Source organism: Castor canadensis, chromosome 1, assembly GCF_047511655.1.
Source record: "Castor canadensis chromosome 1, mCasCan1.hap1v2, whole genome shotgun sequence".
In the NCBI taxonomy this organism is placed as follows: Eukaryota; Metazoa; Chordata; class Mammalia; order Rodentia; family Castoridae; genus Castor; species Castor canadensis.
The window spans coordinates 179,728,884-179,754,914 of record NC_133386.1 but is presented as its reverse complement, the minus strand read 5'-3'; the positions used below and the strand labels follow the sequence as shown (position 1 = coordinate 179,754,914).

Sequence of the window (26,031 nt, the reverse complement as noted above, 5' to 3'; positions counted from 1 at the left end):
TTTGTGTTCGGCGCAGCCACTGAGCAGGCGAGGCGGCCTAGGCGGGCGGGCGCCACCCCAGGCTTGGGCTGGGCAGCTGCAGAGAAGGCTGCAGCCTTGTCTGCACCGGGCGTAAGGGGGCCCCGAGGGGCGTGTCCAGAGGGACAGCCCCCTTCCCAAATGTCCCCCGCCGCCCACTGCAAACTCGGCGGCACAGACTCCGGCGCGCATCCTTTCCTCGCCCTTTCGCATCTGGCCACTGAGGCAGAGACAGCTATGGCTATAACTCGGATTAATTCTGTAGGTTTGTTGAGCAGATAGCTCCAGCTCCTCCAGAGTGACGCAAATAACATATTCTACGCCCCCCCCCCCCGCTCCCTTTACTCCCTCCCTCCTCTCTCTTTTTCTGTTTCCTGCGCCCACGCATCCTGCTTGGTCTCCCACGGAATCAGCGAGCTACAACTTCCCAGAGAGCAAAGATCTGAGGGACAAACAGACAGACAGACTCCCAAAGCAGGGACAAATAAGCTTGCAGTTAAAAAACACAAACACACACATGCACACAGTCTTTTGCAAATGGCCAGCAGCTCTTTGGGGGCTCCCCTCTGTGGGGGAAGGGAGGAACTGATTCACAAATCTACCAGCCTTGAAGTGTCCCTGCTGGCTGTGGGAAGGTGGGAGCAAGGAGAGGGGAGGGCCAGGGCTTGTTCCTGATGTCTTTTCCTCTTCACCACTGAACAGGAAACCCACCTCTATAAATACCCAGATGGCAGGGTATTAGCGAATAAACAACTTTCCTTTAATGGGAGGAGGAGGAGGGAATTTAACAGAGGCTGCAAATGCTGTCTTGAGCGACATTATTTGGACTTTTTAAGGCAAGGTGACAGTTTACTTTTTCTCTCTCTTAAAGACCAGATCTTTTTTTCTTCGTCTTAAAATAACATCCCTGAAAAATGAGCTCAATGGATGAGTGCTATTTTTAAACCACTTTGAATAGCACTTTTTTTTTTTCATGAAGGTGACAGAGCCTCTGTGTGTGTACCTGTGTGTTCCTGGGTGTGTGATGTGTGTCTGAAGCTGAGGTGTTCAATAGAAGAAATGCCACACCTCAGCATGACAAAGGGCTTATTGATGGATGGCGCCATGGAGGTGGGAGTAATTCTTGCAGATTGGAAGATTTGAACAAAATGACATGCACACAAATCATGCTCCTCCAATCCACATAGCATTTCATATACACCTGGAGGTGTGGGGGGAACCAGGAAGCAGAAGGCTATCTACATGTGGCTGAATGCATGCTCTTTCCATTCTTAACTCTATCAACTTTCCCTGACAATGGTTTTTCTGGATGCCAATAAACAATTATCCAGAGGCCACTGAGAGGATTGATCATGGAGGTCAGCCCGTCATCTCCCTCCTTAGGCCCTCCTAGCCTTTGTAACTTGCTTTAGAGATTTGGTTTCAAGCTTAAGCCTGTACAGTACCCTCAATTGCTGTTTGTGGCTTAAGCTGTACCTACTAAAGGGAGACAGAGGACGTCTGCTCAGTACTGAGGACACCCTCTGACAGCCCATCAGCAGCTGTTTATTTTTAGTTCTGTGAATGCATGCATGTTTGCATGTGAGAATGTGGGCTGCAGCAGGGAGGTGTGCCGTCAGGAGGAACATCAATGAAAGGGAAGAGGCCCTGGTTCTTGTGCTGACCATGGCTTATTACATGGGGTCATCAGATGTGACCAGGCAGACAGGAAATGCTGGCAGCGATTCAATGAAGTCATCTTGGATTAATAAAAAATGTCAGGCTAAGCATGTTTTGAAAGACACGGAGTAGCTGTGTTTTTAGGTTTGAGGCTGGGTGTAAGCATAGATTCATGCACGTGGGCTATATGGCTGTAACTACACAGCTTCTACATGGACTGCATAAACTGTATAGAGGGCAAGCAATTTAGAATAATGTTATCTGTTTTCCATGCTCCATGTGTTAGTGGGAACTGTTGGGTCTGATGTTGAGACCACAGCAGATTCATTTAAGATTTCTAGCAGCTTTTAGAGAATTCTGAGTAAGATAGAGTTGGGAATGGTAGAAATGTGCTCAGACTGTGCCCATCACAACTTTGAGGCCAGAAGCCAAAATTATAATGTAACCCTGGCCACCTGGTGGCCTCAAAGTCTCTCTGCTCTTCCCTTCCAGAAGAGGGTGACTCTGCCTTTTTTCTGTCTTGCTACAGTAATAAAGCTGACAGGTGATAGTGAGACACAGATATTTGCAGAAAGTTAGTCCTCTGTAGCCAGCATCTCTATTTTCCCTGCTCCTCAGTCAGGTCCTTTGGTGCATACCTGAGTTGTGGCAAGGGACTTTGGCTTCCAGAACTGTCCCATCAGCCTTTGTTTAGGGCTGTGGTGCCCAATTCTTGTCTAAGCAGTCAAGCTAAAGAGTCAGGGAATTAATAGGCTGACGTGGAACCTGTCCAAGATGAAAACCGCCTTCTGCATTGCCATCCCATCCCTGTACATCCCAAACATGAAGAAGACTCATGTCCCTTGATGCTTCCCCCAGAGAGTCTGTGGGAGTAGGCTGTTTGTCACATAGTCCTTGAAAAGAACTGAGTCTCCTATTGTCTCCTCTCCAAACACACACACACACACACACACACACACACACACACAAAGTCAGTGAGTAAAGTTCTGGGTTTGGAGGAAGAAAAAACCTAGTTCTTAGAAAATCAACCTAGGGGAGTCTATCAGGAAGTTCAGGAAAGGGTTTCCTCTTTGCTTAAAGGTGACATCAGTAAGAACCAGAACTATTTTGGCCTAAAGAAACAAGAGAGAGACAAAACCAACAGTTTTGAGCACCACCTCTACACCAGACACTGTGCTGGGCACTGTAGCATAAATGACCTTCCTTAATGATATTTAATCATGATAATGGTATCTACCCCATAGGATCATGGAGCACAGAGATTATTCCAGAACCACTGGTTATTATTTTTCCTATTTTAAAAGTGAGGAAATGGAGATCAGAAAGTTTACATGGCGTGTCTCAAGCCTTAGAGCTTCAAGTTGTAAACCAAGGACTCAATCAAATCAAGTCTCCGATACTCATGTCACGATCATTCCATCACGTTTATTCTATTCCAGTCTCTGCTCTTCAGTATTCAAGTTCCCTTTATTTAGAGGTGGAGGTGTCTGGAACTTTTCAGCAGTGACCTTAATAATGAAACTGATTTTTCCCGCTAAAGAGACCGTTAGCTAATAGACACTGCCCACCTCTCTATCCTCTGCAAAGCTATCTGCCTGTGCAAAGAAACCCCTCCATCCTATTCTAAGGAAGGCCTCAGCCTCATCTAAAACCCAAGGGAGTTGTCTGAAACCAGCCAGCTTAGGGTGGGGGTGTGAAGAACTTTCCATCTATTTAAACTGCTGCACCCAACCATTTTTCTACCCCCATGGAGGCAGCTCCTAGGGTAGTCTCAAGGAGAAGTCAGGAAAAGTTGTCTAAGAAAGCTGTCTTAAAGTGAGAATAGCAGTTCTGCACCTTGAGGTGGCCAGTCATCCCAGCTGTCCTTTACTCCTCTAGAAACTGGCATCCCTGATCATTTTCCTGATTCTGAAAATTTAGAGGCATAACACAAGCTATTCCACAATCCCCTTCCCCTGTTAAATGCGTGTTTTTGTCACTTACCCTGATCAAGAGGTATATTCAGTCTTGGGAAACACTTTATACAAGCCAGCATATTTGGAGGTTTGAGGATGAAAGTTTTAATGACCACTTGGGGGCTGGGGGAAAGTGACTGGAATTTCACCTCCCCTTTTTGGTTGCCATCAGTACTAAAAAAAAAAAAATCTCAACTCTATTCTCCTGAAAGTAGTTCCATTGTTCAACTTCAGAACAGTAAGACAACACCTACTCTGTGCACAGCTCCATTGTCAAGGGGTAAGTTGTTTCAAATGTCATCTTCCCCTCCCTAAGTCTCTCTAACTGCTGGACATCACAGGGAACCAGATGATAAGTTTTCCCATGTCTCATCAATGAAAGGCACATTGGGAGAATGAGCACTAGAGGGTCACCCAGGAATACCTAGAGTAAGTTTCACAGTGAAGATCTCAGCAAAGATAGGGAAGCCAGAGCGAGAGCACATGATAGGAAGGAGAAGCTAAGGGAGTGAAGTAGGGCAGGGCTCAGGAAACCAGTGTATCTTGAAGGCTAAATAGCAAGGTGTCAGAGCTTGAAAAGAAAGGAACAATCTAAGAGGATGCTTACAGACACCTGTGCAGGTTTAACCTTGGTTTTGTGGTCAGTGCACTGTTAGTTGTCTACCCCTGTGATACTAGCAGGCAGACACAGCTCAATCATGAATTCATAGGGGTCTAGTACGTCTGAATTAGCTGAACTTATTAAAACAGACTTGCCATTAGCTGCTGACCTACTAAGGTTGAATCACTATGTCTGATAGGCCAATAAAGAATGGGGATTTCATTTCTGTAATCTCTACTCCAGTAAGCGTGGGCTGTGGGATAGAGAGGAAAATCAGCTAACATATCTGCTATATTGTATTTTTTTTTTACTTCCTGGCAACTCTGTTAGTTAAATAATGAATTAGATCTGAATCTTGTCATAAGAAAGGTGACCTTTAGGCTCATGAGTGGAAATCTAGCATCTCCCATCAGTTCTAGCTTGCTCCTACAGGTAGAGAGAAAAGGGAGGGGAAAACTCTTGCCATAGTGGATTTTCAAAAACTATACTCTTCAAAGTATAGTTTTTTTGTCTTTTCTTTTTTGGTGTTGGGATCAAACCCAGGGCCTCACACATGCTAGGCAAGCACTCAACCACTGAGCTACCTCCAGCCCCAAAGTATGTAATTTGTTCTCATCAAATCCTGATATGGTCAGTCCTTGGGGTACGTTTTGTTTTACAGAAGTCTAGATTAAATTGTGGGCTGGACTAATGTTTATGGCTGTTGTAAGGATTCCTATAGGGCATTCACATCAATGGGGACCCAACAGAGGACAAATTTGAGGGCCTAACAAGGTGGATCCAGCTCATCAGCACTGAGTTTCTGAGATCACAACAACTTACCCTAGATATTGCTAGCTAATGTCACTTACCTCATCATCCAGGAGCCTGTAGCTCAGGACCCATGAAGAAAAGCCTTGGGTCTCAAATGAAAATGTCTAGAGTGAAGGCATCACAATGTGATAGAATGAAATGCAAATTTAATTGGAGAAAAAAAATCTAGAGGATTCCATCCTGTATTCAGGAGCCATCCAATATGGAGGTTCGCTCTCTTTCTCCTCCCTGCCCCCACATTTTTAATCAGTCCAGTCATGAGTAAGCTATGCCTAATTGGGATTAACAGATTTCTGGTCTTTCCATCTGCTTTCAATGAAATCACACTCAAATATACTTTGGGTCTAGTCATTGAGAGTGACAGCATTGATAGAACATCTTTTCACTTCATTTTGGAGGAAGTAGGATTTGCTCTGGTTTACCTGACCAAGGGGCTGAGTGTTGCCCGAGTCTGGCATGAGAAGAATTTAGAAGAAAAGAAAACTAATGGTAGTCATCTGGCTATGACTCAAAGGGGAGCTTGCCAAACAGAGATAATTGCCACTTCCCATAGGAGGAACTCCTCAGAGAAGAACTGACTGGGTGGCAGATGGAAGAAAGGTGATACTCAGGAAGGGGTTATTATGGCAAGGGTTAACAGGAAGATGAAAGTGAGCAGCAACATTGCAGAAAGTATGAGGTAAAGCATGGCATGTGTCCTGGGTGTATAAGCACTGCTTTGAAAACTCATCTGGTATCCTCTTGGTCATTGGCGCTCCTACAACAAGCAAGAGGAAAGGGACATGGTGTCAGCAATCCACATTCCATCACTCACAATTCCCTGTATGCATTCAGTTCCAGGCTCTCCCTTCCCCTCCTTCAAGGCATCATTTTGGCTTTCCTGGGCATAAGAATATGAGGGGAAAATGCTCAAGCCTATAGTTGGGCAAAGGAATGGTCAGACCATCAGCAGGTATTCAAATATGAGTTCACTCCCAATTGGTAGATCTGGACCAATGATTCATCAAGAAATCATATTTGTAGCAAAATGGAGTTTGCAGTATTAACAAGGTCAAGCCAGAAACAGCTGTTCCCACTAGTAGCTGAGGGCCAGAAGGTTACATCATGTTCAAATATTTAACCCAAGCACTCTGTTTAGGATGATGGCAATCTAACTAATCACTCAGAAGTTGCCTTAGAAAACCTGCTCTTATTAGGTCCGTGTTATCAGTAGGCATCATTCTGATCCTATTATGACACCACTCTGCCTATAGAGGAAAAAGCAGCTAATAGGAGATCCTGAGTTAGGGGTAGGGGAGCTGGATGCTATTTGTAGCCACTGTCTTATTGTATAGATTTAGAGATATGTGGACAGTGAAATTGGAGACATCCCACTCAAAGCAGGAATGGGGATCCTGTTACTTACCCTTATTCATATCCCCAGGAAGAATCAATGTGGGGATGCTTGAGGTTCTCCTGGCTGAGTTGAAAAAGTTTACATCTTCATGTGGTATAGGAGAATTGAAGCAATATTTAAGATCTACATAACTCTAAAATATGGACAGGTAAGAGGGCAATCTTAAAAGGAAAAGTGGCTTGTATAATTTCTAATTTCCAAATAGCTCAATACCAAGGAAGCTTGATTACTGAACCAACCCCAGTGAAAGGAGCAACTCAGGAAAGAATCTGCATATAAAAGAAAGAGGTAGTTTCACAGTCTTTATTTTCTGATTAAAAGGCTCAACTTAGACCTCATTTCCAACCAACACCCACTAGAAATTCAGAACGTAAGTTGTGAATGACAATTCTGGTCTTGATACTGCCATTTTTCTTCTAATCAAAATCTGAAAGAAAGTCACTCATTATCATTAAGTTCCCAGCTCATAAAATATGTGTACTGCTACCTGCCCTTCATACCTCACAGGACTTTACCTTTGGAAACATAAGTGTGGACCTGTTCCACGGATTTGAAAAGACCTCACCTCTGTTATTGAAATTCTTCTTGGTCACTATGTTGGTTGCTGTGCTTTCTTTTGTCTGGGTATCACAGTGACCCTGCAGATGGGACAGGCAATGCCATCTAATTAATAGCCTCATGGGCTGATTTTTTTTTTAAGCAAGGCAGAAATGCTCCGGGATCCAGGAAGCCATCTCAGAGCCATCTCAGAGCCAGTACAACCTATTTATGTTAGGTTCCGAAAAAGGTTCTACTTCCCAACTCATGTTCCTGCTTTTCTTGAGCTCTGACTCAGGAAAATTCTAAAAACGATGATGGTCACTAAAATGAGGTGGGGGGGTTACCAATCTCTGGTGATATCAGTAACTTATTTAATCTCTTCAGGTCTCAGCTGCCTCATTTGTAAAACCCTGCCATTGAGGTTTATGGTGAGTGTTAAGTGAAATAATTCAAGTAAAATGCTTAGCACTGTGTTGGCACCCAATAAACATTAGATGAAGCTATGAAAGAAGCAGAAGAAACCATTCTTTGGAGTTTCATCTTGTTGGGGCCTCAGAATACCTTATTTTCTCCTTGCTCAAGGTACCAAGCCCAAGATGCTTCAAACACCCACAGGGCAGAAGGGATGACTTCTATGGAATTTCTACCAAAGAGCCAGAAGAGGGAGCTCTCAAGTAACACTGACTTCTGGTCCACAGTTCCTTCATTTCTTTATAAAACAAATCTCTGCTCAGAGGCCCTGGATTTTTCTCCACCAGAATTTTTTTTTTTTTTACTTAGAGAAAGTTGGAGCCCTCAGTAAAGGACCTGTGCCACGTCTTGCTTTTAGAGAATCTATAGATTCTTGAACTTGAGAGACATCTTGAATCAAGGATCAACTCTTGGATTCCATTGGAAAAGAAAAGATAGTTCCTATAGAGCTGATCCCATGAGATCTGAGGCTGAGATTTCAAAGCTAACACTTCTCTGGCCCTTAGAGTTTTGAATATATGCTTCCTTCCTAGTCTTCCTCATCCTACAAATATCTAGACTCCCAATTACTAATGAGCTTTATTACTGTAAACTTGTTATAAAGGAATTATAGAGCCTGGAACTCTCTTCCCCTCCCAAAAAAGATTTGCATCAAAGTGGGTGTGTAGTCCACTTAATATCAGTAGGGTAAAGCAAACAGTCTTCAGGAGCCTTTAAAAGGCAGACATGGGATCCCTCTTAGACAAAAGACCTAAAATGGCCACCCAAAGCCAACAGAAAGACCTCTACTAAGGCTCTGAACCATGCTTTTCTTCAGTTCCAGTCCTGCTCAAATTCATCTGATCAACCAGTTGGTTGACCTACCAGGGATCAACCCTTTTTTTTTCACATTTATTTTCTAGCTCACAGTTAATCAGTGCTATAGTAGGAGCCCAAGAGATGATGAGAGAGCATTCTTATCTTTCTTACAATTAACATTTCTCACTGCCTGATTTTGATTAGCAGTGGCCTCATTTCTTTTAGGGTACCCAAGAGACTCTGTAATTCATCTACTTACAAGATGATACATAGCTCAGAAGGAACCCAGAATAAGGCAAAGACTTGCCATCCAAGAAGATTAAAAATAATTGATGAGAGCTCCTTTCCCTCTTTTGGCTAACATGATCTCAAAAGTAGTAATTGCTATTGAGTATTTTCTAGCCTCAGGTACTGTGCTATGAGGTATGTATACATTATCCATTTAATCCTTATGACAACTCAATGAAATAGTTCTTATTACAATGTGCATTTTCCAGTTGAAATACAGGCTTAGAGAGGTTAAGTAATTTGCCTATTAAGTCTAGTAACTAATATTCTGAAATACCGAGCAGCCCCCTCTTTGGGCCCCAGCTGGGTAGGTTTTCCAGCACAGACAGTAGTGGTGTTCGTTTCAGTATTGAAAGAGGTTTCCAAGGGTCTGAGGAACCTGAAGAGTGGGACACACCTTGTTAAAGGCAAAGTAGGACAGACAGGAGCATCAGATGTTCCATCTTGTCTCTTTTCCATAAAGCAAGTGTGATCTATCTCAGGAAGAACACATTACCACCAGGATGAAGTACTTTACCTGAGATACCTGGTTAAGGCACACAGAACAACAGGACTCATTACATTTTTGGAAAATGCATTGGATTTTTATAATTTGGGAATGAACTAGAAACTGAAACCTGGGACCTAGCTCCAGAATAAAATTCTTTAAGTACTATACCTTAAAGGAAAAGATACTCTTAGGGAACTCCACCAAGAATAATGTGGGGTAGGAGATGTATTTCATTAGTAGCCATTGAGTCATCATTCTACATATCATGGTTGGGATCTGCTCACCCACTCCTAGTTAAGGGTCAGTATTGACTCCTTTGATATGGGGGTTTGGACCAGTTAGGGGACGTAGAGGCTGTATAGCTAACATCACAAGAAGCACCTCTCCTTTATCACAGATGGCAAAGACCCTGCCTTCAGTACCTCAATGAGCTTGACTGCCTCTACTCATCCTCCACTTCCTGAAGTCAACAGCAGAAAGCTGTCCAGTAAGATGGCAAGCTTATGACAATATGGAGAAGAAAAAATGAAGAGCCTTGAAGAGACTGAGAACCACTGGCCTCAGGAAGAAGAAAGGACTCAGGACTCAGGTCTGTCATGGCCCATCTTCTCATCCCCCAACTCTGGGGTTAGTCTCAAATGATTATTTTTAGAAATACAGAAAGCTTCATGAACTTGCATGTCATCTTCATGTAGGGCCCATACTAATCTTATTTCTAGTACATGTACTGCCACAAAGAGCATGAGTTGTGAAATGACTTACTACCCTAGGCCACTAGTGTTAACATGTAGATTCCAATTGATTTGAAAGAGTGTGCCAGGTTACAAATCAAATCACAAGTTTGGTCTGAGTTGTAACTCAGGAGAATTACTAACATTTTGATAGGATCTTGGACTCGTACAAATGATAGGTTAATTCTGATTAGAGACTGTTGGTCCAGTCTACTTCCAGGCTCTGATAGGAATGCACCAAGGACTCAGCAGGGATCAGCCTTCATCATGCTGCAAATTGCATAAAGATGGTTAAGGTTCTAAAAATCCAAGTGATTATAAGCCAGTAAATTAATGTAGAATAGGAGAAGCCCTCTTGATTTGGAAGAGGTGGTTTTCAAGAAAGGATAGTGGTTTTTTTGATCTCTTGTCCTCTGCTGAACCATTTGTTTCCCAAATCTGTGCAAATGCAGAATAGAAAAGTAGAAGCAAATAACCCCTGTAGTGCATTGGGATCTTAAGTCCTGCCCCACACTGAAGCTAGGTTGAGGCAAAGCAGGTCTTCTCTGGCTCTATGGTTCTTAATACCCAAGATATGATAGTTAAGGTAAATCCTACAGTTCTGGGGTTCATGCCCTGTATTATAATGAGCCCATGGACTTCTAATAGGATAAATTTCCATAGAAGCCTGGTCTCCCACCAAATATCACCAAGGATCTCTGGAACTAAGAATCTGGCTCTTGATGAATGGAGCTTGTTCTTCTTTCTCCACTGGTACATACATCGACATGAATTAATGTGCTCACATAAACTCAGGAATTCCTGGTAGAATGGGGCAGAGATAGGACAGATAAGTTTGGAGTAGGAAAAGGAAGCCTGTGGTGGCTTTCTTGTCAGGTAAGGGCTTTATAATTGCCTAAGAACCCAGAGTTGGTAAAAGTCTCTCTGAAAGAAGAATATGGACTGTTAAAGATCTCTTTCACCTTCTGGAATCTAAGTACCATGGTGGTAAGGAGGATCTATGCCTTAGATATCACTGGAATCTTAGACCCTAGTATATGGCCTGCTATCCGGAAACCTCTCCATAAACTTTTGGTGAGTTCCCAATTTTAATGAGACAGAGGGCATGTGTTCTCCATTAGAGAATGAAGGCACTGAAACTCAAAATCTGGATCAGGAGTAAACAGTCATACTTGCCTCCAAGGAATCCCTGAAAGGCTCTCACAATGTCCAAGGAGGACTTGGCACATCTGCCTCAGTGGAGAGAAAGATCACATCTGGCCTCTAGGTTCCTGAGCATCAGATGCAGATGGGCTTCTTATACCCATACTCTTGAGGTCCAGACCTTTGAAAAGAATTGACTGGGTGCTTTTCTTTTTACCTGCATGCCTCCTCTTTCAGGGCTGGGGGCTACTAGAATAAAAAAGTGAATGGGCTCTGAGTTGAGGTGAAAGCTCCAGAGAAGTTCCTCAGGTCTCTGCCTTGCTTAGTAGGGTTAATGGAGAGCAATTTCTTTGGCTTTCAGTAGGGAATGAGGAAGCTAGACTTTACCTAAATCTCCCACAGGAATCTGTCTATATGAAGAGGCCTAAGAATAACTCTGCTTCCTTCAGAAAAGGAAGAATCTACTCAGATAAGAAAGGATTATGGTAGAAATGCTACCCACAACATGCCTCATGGAAAGCTGTTCCCAAGTCACTTTTCTGATGCTAATCTGGGCTTGCGAATAGCCAGAGGTACAATAATAAAAGTAACAATAAAAAATAAAAACAATGTATTAGACACTTGATATGTGCCAGGCACTGTGCCAAGCCATGTGCAAATATCAATATCAAATTTAACTGTCATGAAAGTTATAACTATACAATCAACCAAGTACAGGAGCCAAGATCTGAACCCAGTCTGTTTAGTTGCAAACCCTGAACTATTCATCTTTATACTGTACTCAAGACACTGAGTACAAAGACCTATGCCTACTTCTATTGAGTGAGGTGTGAAAGACAAGATAGGATTTAAGGAAATTTTACTATATCCTTCTGTGCAAACACATGTGTCACACATATGCAAATCACCCTAGAGTGCTTTTGGATGAGGAATCTCATTTCATTCTCAAAGTAGCCTAGTAGGGTATATATTAGAATGTGAATATTCCCATTGTTCAGGTGAAGTGAGGAGGTCACAAGGAAGCTAATCGATTTGCTCAAAATCATGCATCTACTTGGTTGCTTAAACAAAATCCATGGCTCTCTCACTACAATAACAATGAGCCATACTCAGAAAGTCAGCTTTCATTAGTCACCCACCAGGAGTCAAACATGGTACTAGCCTCATTCATAAATAGTGAATAGTAAGTCATTGATTAGTCTTCCAGTCTACTAACTGGACTATCACCGAAGCAGCCTCCAAGTCTTAGTAAAGGTTATATATAGGAGAATAAACAAGAATAATTCCCTTTCTCTTTTTTCTAAGTACTCAATAACTTAAACCAGGGTGTTGTTGTTATGTAAAGAACAGGCAAAAAGGAAAGCTAGATTAAGGCTGGAAAACACAACTCTCAAATTCCCTGTAGCAATGCTGGAGGGTCAATCGTGTCTTCCTTCTCTGGGTTAGATGCATTTTTAATGTTCTCTTATTTCAACTCTAGTTTACCCTATAGTCCTAGCTTTCCTCCTTAGAGGGTGAAGAGCAGGAAGGTAGTTGATGAAGGAAGGAAAAAATCCCTTTCTTATTGGGGTCCATCAGGAAAGTAGGACTGTCTTCCCTTGACCCTTTGAGCCTCAAGCTCTATTTCTTTGACATCAACATCAGTTGAACCTATTGCCAAAATAACGTCTGAGAAGTTGCCACTTTAGGCCAGGATGCAGTAGTGTGATAAATAATAAGCACGAAATCATTAGCACAACCATTCACGAAGCAAGCTCAGTATTATTTCATTTATTTTCGATGTGAAACCTAAGTACAGATCAGGCAGGACATCCGCTTCATAGACCAAGTGTGAAATGGTAGGTAGGGATTGGAGTGGATGCTTCATTTCTAAGGCCTGGTCCCTTGGCCAAGGCATTAGTGGACCCTGAAGAAATCAGCAGATGAATTTTCTCTTCAAAGTTGTGACACTTTCAACAGACGTGGCGATTTTTTTGGAGTGGGACTTGGTTAGAGAAGAAAAGCGACCCAATCCTTCAAAAATGGAGGATGGTGAAGTTTTCTGCTGCAGATAGGATTACTTACTCGATGAAGGAAGATGAACCAATAGGGCGCTCAGTCTGAAACCTGGGTAACTTCTCACTTTTTTCTGCACAGGCTGGCTTCAAAAGCATGAAACATGTAGTCATTACAACGGGTCCTGTGCTCAGAAGGGCTGTGTGCTTGGTTTAAGAATCTTAAGACTCATTGCTTTGAAATTCTTACCAAGTTGATCTTTGAACTTGTGGTTTCTAAGTGTATTGTACGGGAGAATGTGATTGAGTAGAGAAGACATCCACAATGTGTGCCCACCTTTCCTTGCTGCCCCATCATATAAACTGTAAATCTGGGATTGAGGAAATGGAGACCCTGCTGTTTCTGTCGGAACCAGGCAATCTGCTGCAGAAAGAAGGCAGTGGTTCCTCAACATCACAGATGACCGAGGAACCTTATATATCTCTGGTCCTTCCCTGGGTAGGCCACCCACTTACAGTGTACTGAAAATGATGACACAGAGGGAAAGGTGAAGATAGTACAACCCATAGCTCCTTTTCCTTTCAGACTTTCCCTACTGGACAGCACACTGAAGGTTGAGAGTGCTGGTGGAGTACGCTGAGACCAAGAAGTGAAATAGACACACAAAAAAAGAAGTAGCAGAGTTCATTTTGTTCAATGTGCTCATTGTTCTAGTATGAATGAAGTACCTATGCATGTACAACCCATAAAATGTGTGTTGTGTAATTCTGGTGATTCTGCAAATGAGTTAAATACTCATATTTGCATTTAAAACTGTCATTGCATGATATAAAGATGAATGATAAAATTCATGCTAATAGCTAAAATTCTTAATTTTTATTTAGCACGACATCAAACAGCAAATAAGAAACCCCATGACAAGTCTAGAAAGAGACTGTGGAAGAAAGGAAAAAACCTTCATATTTTAATACCTTTCCTCCTGCTTTTTGAACAAGGGGCCCTATGTTTTCATTTTGTACAAAGTCCCACAAATTGCATAGCCGGCTCTGCTCCTCCCCTTATTTATTTATTTTTTTGAGAAATAGAAGGTAGGTACCAGGACACATCCAAGGCGATGAAAAGTTGGGCTTCCTTCTTGTAAATAAGTGGAATTCAGCATGAAGTAGGGCTCTCCAACGTCGTGTGAAGGGGCAACTGACACTCCTGAATGAATATGAGGAAACCCAAGGCAAATTCAGGTTCACCACATACACTCAGGGACATCAGATCCACCCCTAAACCGGATGTGGCATTTCCTGACTGGCATCTTTGAACTTGACAGAAGAGGAAGAAGGTCAGCTCCCTGTATGTTGCTCGGGAGCTCACATGTGGGTGGAGAGAACCCTAGGCACACACATGCATATTCTCTTCACACATGTACACATACACTGTGCATACATGTCTGCATGTGACGTGTGCCTGGGCACAGTAGCACCTGAGAGAGGTAGCCTTTATTTGGACTTGAGGGGCTGGCTGATGGACACAAAACACCTTTAGTGAGAAAGAGGTGTCAAGGAGTATACATTGGTCTGGTGTCCTGGAACTTGGTCCTCAGAAGACCATAGATGAGAGCAGAAAGAGACATGGATGGATCTGTGCTACTGTAAAGGACACGTGGTTGAATTTCCAAGACCAGATTTTTTTCTTGTAACCAGGTTTCTCTTGTTGACTTAAGTAAAGAACATCATTTCCTTCTGAGGAGAGCAACCCAAGTGACCTTAATGTCTCCTAGGTTGTGAAAAACTTTTTTTACTGGTCAAAAATTATGGGGGAGCTTCATTAACTGAGACCCCAAGTGATGTGGGTGATGAGTGTCAGGCATGCTGGCCTGGATGGCCTGGATTTATTCCACACCTGCAAGTGGGTAAGGACAGAGTCCCCATTCCCTCTGTTTTTTTAGCCAGACAAGGCTACACACTACCAGCAGCCTGGGCCCTATTTCTATTCCCTTCCATGTGTGTCCTCCTTGCCTTTTGGTTATTGTAGCTGGAGAGGGCATAGCAATGGCGTGCTGATGCTAACTTCCAAGTACCTACCCCAAACCTCCCACCTCCTTGCTGAAGAGATTCCCTTTTCTTGTGAACTTGGTGACTCAGCCACCTCCAAAGAGCTGGAAAAAAAAAAAAAACCCACAAACTTACTCACTCAGAATTACACCCCCTCCCAGGTGGCCTTCTCTACCAATCCAATCCAAAGACCCATTGCCTTTTATCTTTCCCTTATTTTCAAGTTCAGTCCAACCAGATATGCAAATGGTACCCCCACATATCTATTTAAAGACCCTGAGGGTATCCCCCTCCTCCCAAGAGACCTGTGTTCCACCTCCCAGAAGTGGCTGCTCTTCAGTGTGGAGGTGATTCAGCTTTCCTAGAAGATCATTTGCAGGGAAAAAAAAAAAAAATACAGTACTACAGCTGAGAGTGCTGCCTGCTTCCCTAGATTTAAAAAAAAAAAAAAAAATCCTGCTCTCAGACACATGGAATTCCCATTGACAAGGTTTGGCCAACACCAGGCGCTGAATTTTCCTCATTAAATGTAAAGCTCAGGATGAAAGATGCGGGGGTGGGAGAAGGGATCCAGACACCTTTTCAGACCTCTCTGGAGGATTTGAACTCTGGCCCCCAAGGTCAAATGGCTGATGTTCAAAAGCCCCCTCCTCCATCACTCCACTTCTCTCCTCCAAGCTCTGTCCTAATAAAGAATGACTCTCTGCAACACACAATGAAGCCTGGTGGATTTACCCAGATTAGAAGACCCCTTGATGTCCCTGTCAACTAATCTCCCAAGACACTTGTTGATAACCACCTCGTTTTGTGCAGCGGCAGGAAAAATGAGGGTGGGAGGGGAAACCTGGCCTCTGACCTCTCCATCTCCACATGGCACCAGGCACCATACAATCCTGACCTCATAGAATGCCTCCCCAACTCCCTCCCATGCACGGTCCCCATACACACACCCTGCAAGCCCCGCTCCCACTGAGCTCATCTCAGGCTCGCCCATCTCAGCACCAGCTCTCCAAGCAGGGATACCAACCAGGCATCTTTCCAGACTGTGAGCGACCCTGGCAGGCCTCCAGCTTCCCCCTCCTTCACAGCCTCCCCTGTGATTTAACCCTTTACCCAGCGGGGGCCAGCTTCTCTTGTCTTCCTGCTGTAAAGTTTGCCAGGCTGGCGGCTTTCTTCCACACAAGCGGCCCTAAGAAATCATGCATAAAGATTTCCCTCTACAGGTGGTTGTGAGCTGTAGCAGTTTTTGCTCTTTCAGTGGCAACGTTTTGTTGTTGTTTTTGTTTTTAATTCAATTTTACCCACTAATAAGATTTTTACCAAAACAATTATTTTGCTGACACCCTCTAAAGACTTACCACTTGCTCCAAATAGTGAGAGAGAGATTTAAATTGTCCCTGCAAGAAACACTGCCACAATCCTCACCACCATGCTTTAGCTCCCAAACTCCCCCCAGCTTGTTCTGACTTTATGAAACCTTTTTTGAACTAAATTTTCATGTGCAAAATAATTACAAGAATGAAGACACTTAGTGAATAAGCATCAATCCAAAATGTGGCAAAGTGGAAGAGGCACTTTCCTGATACAGGGCCCCCCCTCCACTCTGCCACCCCCACACCACAAAACACTAGGGGAGGAAACACAGCACACCCCCTCCCCATCCAGTTCAATGTCTCTTCCAACCGGCAAGAACGATGCACACACAAGCCCTCAGGAAACCTGCCCCAAAAGTCTAGGCAGTTGGTACAAACATTATTGTTCAATGAAAAAGACAGTAATCATGGCCAAGCATACAGATCTACTCCTGCAAACATTCACCAACTGACATCATAAACTTTGCAAAAGCCAAACACAAGACAGTGCACGGTATAACCTACCTTGGCGAGCTCCTTCACTTTTTGTGCAAATTTTTCCCCCTCCGCATGCTTTACACAGATTTCTAGGGAAATTTGGAAGGACTGTTGAGGGGGTGGGAGAGGTGAGGGAATGAGGGTAATATAAATAAGGAAGCATTTTACATGCACCACGCAAAAAGCTCGGGGTTTCACGTTATGTGTCTGCACTCTTCCCGGAGCAAAGCAAAACAGTTCGCGTTCAGTGCCAGACTTGGAGGGAGAGGGAGAAGAGAGCGGGAGGGGAAGAGAGGGAGGGACGAGAGGGAGGGGGGAGAGAAAGAGGGTGGGGGGGATGCTGAAGAAGAGAGAAAGGGAGAGAGGAGAGGGGTGGGGAGGGGGGAAGAGGGAGAGGGAGAGCGAGAGCGAGCGAGCGAGCGAGCGAGCGAGCGAGAGAGAGAGAAGAAAGGAGGGGGAGATCCAGAGAGAAGGAGGAGGAGAGAGGAGGCAGTCCCCCTCCCACGCTCCCACCCCCACACATTCAGACACCTCCTGAGTAAGTGATCTGAGCAAAGAACTCATCACCCACGTTCGAAAACCCCTATCAGGGACTAAGTCTCAATGCACTCACACTCTCGGGTCTATTTATAGACACGCCCTAATGATATGCATTGCATTCTGAACGCAAATGTGTGTGTGCCTGGATTACGTACGGTTCCTTTGACAGGTATGATTTTTTTTTTTTTTTGGTACTGCAGTGCGACTGATTATATCTGTTTGGATTTTCTTCTTTCTTTCTTTTTTTTTTTCCGAGTCAGGAAAACATAAATCAATTTTGAAGATGTTGGGGAAAAATGGTAGGGGTCTCACTGCTTACAAAACCCTGGCTCTTTTTCTCCGGCAAAGCTGGAATATGTGCAGAGTTGGGGCTGTTGGAACGGCTCCAACTCTGGCTTGGTGTAGCACGCCCAGTTCCAGCACTGTGTGCTATTGACCTGCATTGACGTCAGTGCGTCATTAGGTCTCCCTTAGAAACACTGACTTTCAAAAATAGTATCAAATTAATTCAGTTGGAGCCTGGTGAAGAAAGGCTACTAGCTAGAATCAGCCATAAAACTCCAGAATTTTCAGCCCTAGATCTCTCCTTCTTTTTCTAGGAGCCAAATAGAAATCAGATTGTATGGAAAATGCCATTGATGGGATTTTTTTTCCCTTAAGAAAAGGGACCAAATTAGATTGCAAAACCCAGAACTGTCTTTTTTTTCTCTCCCTTTCCCCTCTTTTTTTTTTTTTTTTCTAATCTAAAAATAACTCCCTGCTTGAGCTGACTGCAGTATCTTTTGTGTTGCAGCCCTGTGTTTTTAGCAGTCTGGCCTCACTGAAGGGTGGAACACAAGTATAGACATTGATCTATTGATATTTGCAAAGCCGAGGATTAATTTTAATGAAACAGGTGTGCCTTATGGTGGTGGTGGGTACTGTGGAGCAGGGGCGCCATGGGGGAGGAGACTTGCCATTCATACCTTCCCTGAATTTTTTCCAATTCATTGTTTTTAAGGACATTATTCCCATCCCACGTGTCCCTGGGGCCTCCGACCAGCACATGCAACCCCCATTCATGCAAACACAAAGCCCTGGTGCATTCACACTTAGCTGAGACAGTACATTCAGAAGCAAGGCTCTGGGATGTTCTCTCATGGCTGCTTGGCAGAAACAGCACAGCAGCCCCCCAAACAAGGTTAGGTTTAATGTGGGGGGACTTAAATAGGCAATGTGATCATTAGATTTCATTATTAAAATCTGCATGTATTCAAATATACTTTTGTAGGGCAACAGTCCCCTTCACATAACTTAACAGGGCAGTTTTAATAGGTCTATTTTTCTGTCATACATTTTTATATATGCTTATGACATATTCATGAAAATACCATGCCTCCCCCGTGGAGGAGACAAGACACGCTACTTGCAGATCCTGGGGGTGGGGCTAGATTGTTCTGTTTCCAGAGGGGGCAGTTTATATTTGTTTTGTGGTCTTCATTTCTCCCATTTCTGGGATTTTTTTGTTTGTTTTTGTTTGTCAAGATAGCAGCTCACTATGTAGCCCACACAGGCTTCAAACTCTTGATCCTCCTTGCCTTAGCTTCCTAAGTGCTGGGATTATAGGTGTGACCACCAAGCCCACATTTCTTGCTTCTCAATCCCCCTCTCTTTGACTCACCCTCCTCAAATGGGCAGCACTTGTGCCTCTGGATGATCAAAGACTTTGGTTTCTCTAACTCATTCAATCTGTGGCCTCTGCCAGACTTAATGAGGGGACTAATTAGGTCCATTGTGCATAGGGGCCACTTGGAAGACAAAGGGATGGAGGAGGAGAGCTCAAAACATGTTTAAATCATACGCCTTAAAAATAAGAGGACCTTAATTTTTTTTTAAATATATACCACAAGTTCAAGTTTTCAATTCATATCCACTCAATAATTTTTGCTTATCATTGTTTCTCAAATAATGAGGCCCTTTCTTTGATTGTCTGAAATCTGGTTGGTAGAGAGAAGGGGGTAAGATCTGGTGGACATCAACATATCAAAGGACAGAATAAGCTTAATTCTCCCATGCCTGGCTAGTAGGTCAGGGGAGTGGAGTTGAGGGAAAATCATATTCCATCTATGACCCCCTCCCCACCCCATCCCTGGCCCAGCCCCAGGGATGAGCATATAGGGCCAGTGAGGAAGCTGTGGAGCTACAGTTTATTTAAGGACAATTCCTGGTGGCCAGAGGAGACTTCAACTGATTAGAGGCTGGCCACGTGTTTCCCTTTGTCATTCTCACCCTTTCTTTTCCGAGGCTTCACAGTGGACCAGGCAGTTGCCAATGGTTCATGCTGTCACGGCCACAGCAGCTGCAGCAAAAGGGAGGTACTATGAGAAAAAACAGGTGTTCCCCGTCCCTGCCCCCAGCCCAACGTCATAGACTTCGGTAAAGACACTGAGCTGTGGGTGCTTCCAGCCTGCCAGGCACCTGCTTGCAGGGGCTTCCATACACCCTTCACCACAAATGCATTCATTCACAGAAACTACAGTCATTCATGCACCTGCACGAAGCCACATTCATTCATATTTTAGCCACAAGTGCAGCCACACATTTGCCTGCAAAGGCTCCAAGTGTACACAGCAGGAACATGCCTTGTCAAAGCTCCCTTTGCATCCTAACATGTGCACATATGGTGTACACACACACACACACACACACACACACACACACACACTTTGCCCCATGGGGTTTTAGCTCTGGAGGGTACAAAATCCTGGCAGGAATAAATTTCTGCCATCTAGACAGTCAAATTCCCAGCCTGTATAAAAACCCACTGACCTCTGATTAGATTATGGACAAGATGCCTGAGTGCTGGCAGAGCTGCAAATGCCTAGGTGGATGAGGGGGGCCAGTTCTTTTTTTGGCCTAATTTTTCTCCCTTGGCATCCCAGTGAATAAAGACAGTGCCAAGGGAGGGGCTTGCAATGTGGCCCAAGACTACACAATGCCCCACTTGGCCCATTCCAATGTTGTCCTTTGGGGAGAAGTGAGGGCTGTGGTGAGCTATCAAGTCCTGCAGGAGCCAAGAATTGGGAATCCAGGGTGTGAGAACACTGGTTGGTCTGCACCAGTGCCTAGGATGGGAAGCTTGGGATTCTCCATTTGCACCTTTAGGTCCACCCTGCATTCTCCCCACCTGTTCTGTGCCCAGAGAGTTTGGCCTCTAGAGAAGGCACCAGCAGACTCTCTTGATAATGGGGGGCCATGGAGAAGAATCTAAACATGGGAGGAAAACATGGTAGGCTATTTATCCCCTATCTCCCTCCCTATCAAGTTAGGGCTGTCAGTGGCTGTGTCTCTCTACTAAAACCACAGGTCCTGTTAACTGGCTGTGTCAGAGTGTGTGTGTGTGTGTGTGTGTGTGTGTGTGTGTGTGTGTATCTAGACCAGTGATGGTCAAACTGTCTAGGTCTGTGGAACTCTTAATTAGGACAGAAGTCCACACATTTCATTGACACCTACTGACTACCTAAAAAAAAAAACATCTTCCATTGGAATGCTGATAAGTAGTATTTATTTCCTGACATGAACCAAGGGGAGCTTTTTCTGTTAAGTATGTAGAACCAGAGAATCGAGGGTGCCATGGATATTGCAGAGCAGTGGTTAGGAGAGCTCTAGAAGTGGGCCATCCACTTAGCTGCTTACTAGCTTTGTGTTCATAGACAAGGTACTTAATTTCTCTAAGCCTCAGTTTCCTCCTCTGTAAAATGAGAATGATAGTTATCACCCTGCTTTTAGACTTGTGATAAGGGCTATCTAAGATAATGCAAGGGAAACTGTAACACAGTGCCTGGCACAGGGGTAACACACAGAACATTCTAGCTACTTGACTGTGAAGAGTATAAGCATACATTCTATAAATAATCATCTATAGGGCATATAGAACTTTTACAGTTTTTTGTACCATCATCAACAATATTTATTTTATACCTTGATCTGAAAACAGACAGACACACACACCCTTGAAAGAAAAGAATACTTAGCCTTAACATCTACAGTGCATGCTGATATTTCCTCATTCATTCTATGTCAGCAAAATATGTGGGTTGCAGCACATTAACAAGCTGACATTCACACTGAGGAATGGTGACGTGGCAGACCTTCTAGAGATCAATGCGATGAAGACTGGGTCATCTTTGAGGGTGACAGGGTAGGTAAAGACTATTTCCAAATGTGCCCTAAATAGTTATCTCCCCTTATCTGCAATTTTGTGTTCCTTGATTTCAGTTATCCACAGTCAGCCATGGCTGGAAAATATTAAAATTTCCAGAGATATTTCATTAATTTCCATTTGCAAGGTGTTCAGAGTGGCAGGGGGAAATCTTGGTCCAGGTGTGAATCACCTTTTTATTCAGTGCTTCCACACTGTGGATGGTACGCAGCCATTAGTTATATAGTGGTTTACCATGGTTATCAGATCCACTGCCATCATTGGAGCTTAGCTACCTCACAATGCCTCCTTCAATCACTTCATATCACCTCATTATGCAGGCATTGTCATTTCACATCATCACAAGAGAGGAGGAGGAGGAAGGATAAGTATAATACATAAGATTTTGAGAGACAGAGAGACTACAGTCATAAAACTTTTATTGCATTATATTACTCTGTTGTATGATTATTGTTATTAATTCCTTCCCGTGCTTAATTTCTAAGTTAGGAGCACACACGCTATCACAGCTGCATGTAGTGTTCAGTGCGGCTTGTGGTTTCAGAACATGTTCCTCATGGATAAGATGGACTACTGTTATTACATTAATGGGGAAAAAATCAGCCGGGGATGTTCTCTTCAGAATCTGAAATTCACTCGACAAGCATTTGAGTGGACTTATGTGGAAGAAACTAGAAATTAAACTATGTCTAAAACATAGAACTTGTCCTCAAGGAGCTTATAGCTTAGGAACAGAGTTAAGATTCACTCACTTTTTTGTACGTTTAACAAGCTGAACACTTAGCTGAGGGGGCTCTGTTCTACATCCCTGAACAAGACAGAGGTTCCTGACCTCACAAAACTTACCTTCTGTGGTAGTGACAGATGATAAGTAAATAAATAACAACCAAATAAACACAGTGCTCAGAGAATGGTAATGGTTCTGAAGAAAACATAAGAATATAGAGAGTGACTGGTAGGAAGGCCTAGTCTAGATGGGTTTGTCAAGAAACGGTTCTCTGAGATGTTTGACCAGAGACATGAATGAAGTGAATGAGTGAACTATGCAAATTCCAAGAGACGTGCACTCCATTTAGAGAAGCCAGAAAGTGTAAAGGCTTTGAGGCAGAAATGACCCTACAATGTTCCAGAAATAGGAAAAAACGCTGGGTGCTGGTGGCTCATGCCTGTAATCCTAGCTACTCAGAAGGCCCAGATCAGGAGGATCGTGGTTTGAAGCCAGCCTGGGAAAATAGTTTGTAAGACCCTATCTCGAAAAAACCCATCACAAAAAAGTTCTGGTGAAGTGGCTTAAGGTGTAGGCCTTGAGTTCAACCCCAGTACGAAAACAAACAAAACAAACAGGAAGAAAGCCAGGATCAGGATGGCCAAATCTTGGTGAGCAAGGCAGAGTGTCAGGCAGCTGAGGTAGACTTGGGACCAGAAACCATAGGTCTTGACCACCACACTAATCTTAAATAATATCTGGATGTGATGAGAGATCATCACAGGGTTTTGAGCAGCAGAGTGATCTGATCTATGTTTTAAAAGGATCACTCTTGGTTCCGGAGGAAAAAGCTTACTGAGGAGGACCAGAGGGAGCAAAGGAGCTGGTCAGGAGGCTCTCACGGCAGTCCAGACAAGAGATGGTGGTTGTTTGGAACAGGAATGAGTGATAAGCCTATTGGATCATGGATGGAAGTGGTGAGAAGTGGTGGGATCAACAGTACTGACTTTGAAGGATGATGTCTCTACACTACCATAATACAACGTACAATGTGAGGTGCCAAGACTGAGTACATGATGTTGTGGGAACTCAGACAAAAATTACAACTGGCTGGGGGATGAGCTGTCACTTGAGCTGTATTTTCAAGGATGAGTGGGCAGAAATGGTGAGGGAAGAGAGGACATTCCTAAGAAAGGGAAAAGCATGTGAGTGCAAATACGAAAAGGGAACTGTGAAGGGCATGTTCAGGGGGCTTGGGTAATTCTGTGGATATGATGAGCCTGCAAGGGAGGACTAGGAGATAAGGCTGAACAGGAAGGTTCGGGATGAATCATACAGGGCCTTGAATGTTATGATAGAGTTTGGCCCATGGACAACCACTGCATGTGTTTGAGAAAGGTTTTATGTGATCAGAGCTGAGCTTTTGAGAGTATTGGGGTTGCAGAAGAACCCAGGAGTCTGTGCTTTGGGCCTCAGTAGATTCATTCCTCAAGGAGACCTTTTGATTCCCTGGCTCCTATCCTTTGTTCCAGACAAATATCCTTCTGCCTGACCAGTGAGCTGGCCACAACAAGCCTTCCTGTCTTTGCACACACCTAAAGCTTCTGTCCACTTATCCAAACCCTCCCCATTCTTCTCTGGCTCCTTGGCCTCTATTGCTCTTGCCCTCCTATCAAAGCTTTTGTCTATACCGTTCATGTTGTCTTTTAACCTCACATACTGGCAGTTTCCTTAAATGTGTAGTTCAAGAACATAAAACTTCCCCTCCAAGATATAAATTCTTTTGGGTCAGGGACCTTACTTGGCATTCCCTTTGTTTCTGGCATTCAATAGCCATTCAGTTACACTGTCCACTCCCATACCTAATTACATCAGTGTCTAGAGTCAAGGAGCGTCTTGGAGAGCCAATGGTAAAAAGGCAATTGTTCAGATATACTGACATCCAGACACACAAAGAGGACTTATCTCCCTGCCCCCATTTCTCTTTCTATTCCCCCATTTCTTGGCCACCCCAGAAATGAACACTCTCAGATCTGGACACACTTAGGCTTTGCCTTCCACAGAACAGTCCTATGGGAGTTACCCTTGCCTAGAGAATAAAAACCACTCAAACACAGCAAGCTCATTATTTCCCTTAGGGAGACAACAAAATGCACCCAGGGCTGGTTCAGTGTCCTGTCCTGCCCTGACCAGCCCACCTCAGCCCTGCCCTCCTCCAGAGCCTGGCATTCCCTGACAGGTAGCTCCTCAATCCCACGTTCTGTCCCATACTGTGGATGGCTTTTCCTGGAGACATTGTTCCTTGCCTCAGGGAGCTTCTGCTCTGGAGTCAGCAACAAGACTATGTGGACAACCCTGGCACCTTACACCTTGCAAAAAACGGGTCACCTAAGGACATATTGCAAAGGCACACATAATAGGTTTCCTTCTACTTTGTTGCAGTGGATACTCAATTTGGTGCTTGGCCTGTCCTTGGTCTGTTTCTTTCCAAATCTCTACCATTTGCTAGAAGGAGATGGGGCGTCACTGAAGTCAAGAACCCAGAGAGGATGAAGAGGTTGGATTCGTGCTTTTGCTAGGAGCCCTGTGCTGGATCCAGGCTCCAACTGACCCAAAGCAACACACAGCTGGGCCCGTCAAGGTGGACCTACGCGTGATGCCAGGCCATTGCTATACCAACAGAGGCTGAAGGGTGCTGGGGGACCCGTGCCCCCAACCTCATTTCAAAAGCTCTTCTCCCAGCCTCCCCCTCAAGTTTAGTTCCCCTGTTTAAGAACCCCTGTATGCAGCCTCCTTCCTCCATAAGGAATAAAGGGCGGGCGAGGGTCAGGTAAGGGAGACCTTCTTTCAACAAATTCCTTACTCTTCCCTCCAATCTAGGCCAGCATAGCGCTCAGCATCTTCGCCTCCCCCATCTCTTGGGCAAAGAGGGGCAGGGGCGGGGGTCCTGAGGCCTGCGGCGAAGGAGCCGGTGCAGATGCACGACTTTCGCGTCGCTGCGCCCTTCCTCCCACGCGTGGAAGCCGCTCCGCCCCAGCGGAGGCAGCGGTCACGCGGGCTGCACGCGGCCCTGCGCCGTGGGCACGTGAGGGGGCGGAGCCCGAGCCCAGGATCCCCTCTCGCGGCTGCTGACGTAGCTGCGCGGCGCCGCCCCTCCCCCGCCAGCTCGGGCTCCGGCCCGGCGCCTCCGCCCCCGCGCTGCTGTGCGCCGCCCCCGCCCCGAGAGCACGCGCGGGGGGGGCGGCGGCCGCGGAGCCTTGGAGCTGGGCGGAGGAGCGGGGAGGGGACAGGTGAAGGCCACAGGGGCTGCGCAACCCCTTCCCCAGCTGCCCGGGAAGCCCTCTCCCCTGTCCCTCTGAAGACTCGCGGACCGCCCTGGTCTTTTCCTGTATTTGCGGGGAGGGGAGGCGGGGAAGGGTGCGTGATGGAGTTGCGGGCTGGGGGATGGAGTGGGAGCGTGCCCCTGTCCGCCCACGCGCGCGTGCTCTTCTGGCGCTGACGATGTCCTGCCCGCTCCGCTGCTTCAGCTCGGCTCGTGACTCTGCTTCGTGCTGGCAGAATTCCGCAGCGTGCACTGGGGGGCGGGGGCGGGGTGGCCCCGTGAGCTTGTCCACCCCCTGGCCTGCCGAGGTCCCAGCCACCCCGCTTGCCCTCCTCTCCTCCATTCTGCTCTGGCTGCCCAGGGCAGGTCGTCCCCCACCCCCACCCCTCGGTCCTGCCCACCCCTCCGTCCTGAGCCTCCCACGGGACTCCTGGCCTGTGTCCATCCTGCGCTTAGTTGCTCCCTCAGC

The 26,031-nt window shown here is 45.0% G+C and overlaps 1 pseudogene; it reads right to left on the bottom strand.

Annotated features, from left to right (window-relative positions):
- Positions 1 to 4,061: 4,061 nt before the first annotated feature.
- LOC141411683 (uncharacterized) lies at positions 4,062 to 19,105 on the bottom strand (annotated as a pseudogene).
- Between the last annotated feature and the right edge of the window lie 6,926 nt (positions 19,106 to 26,031).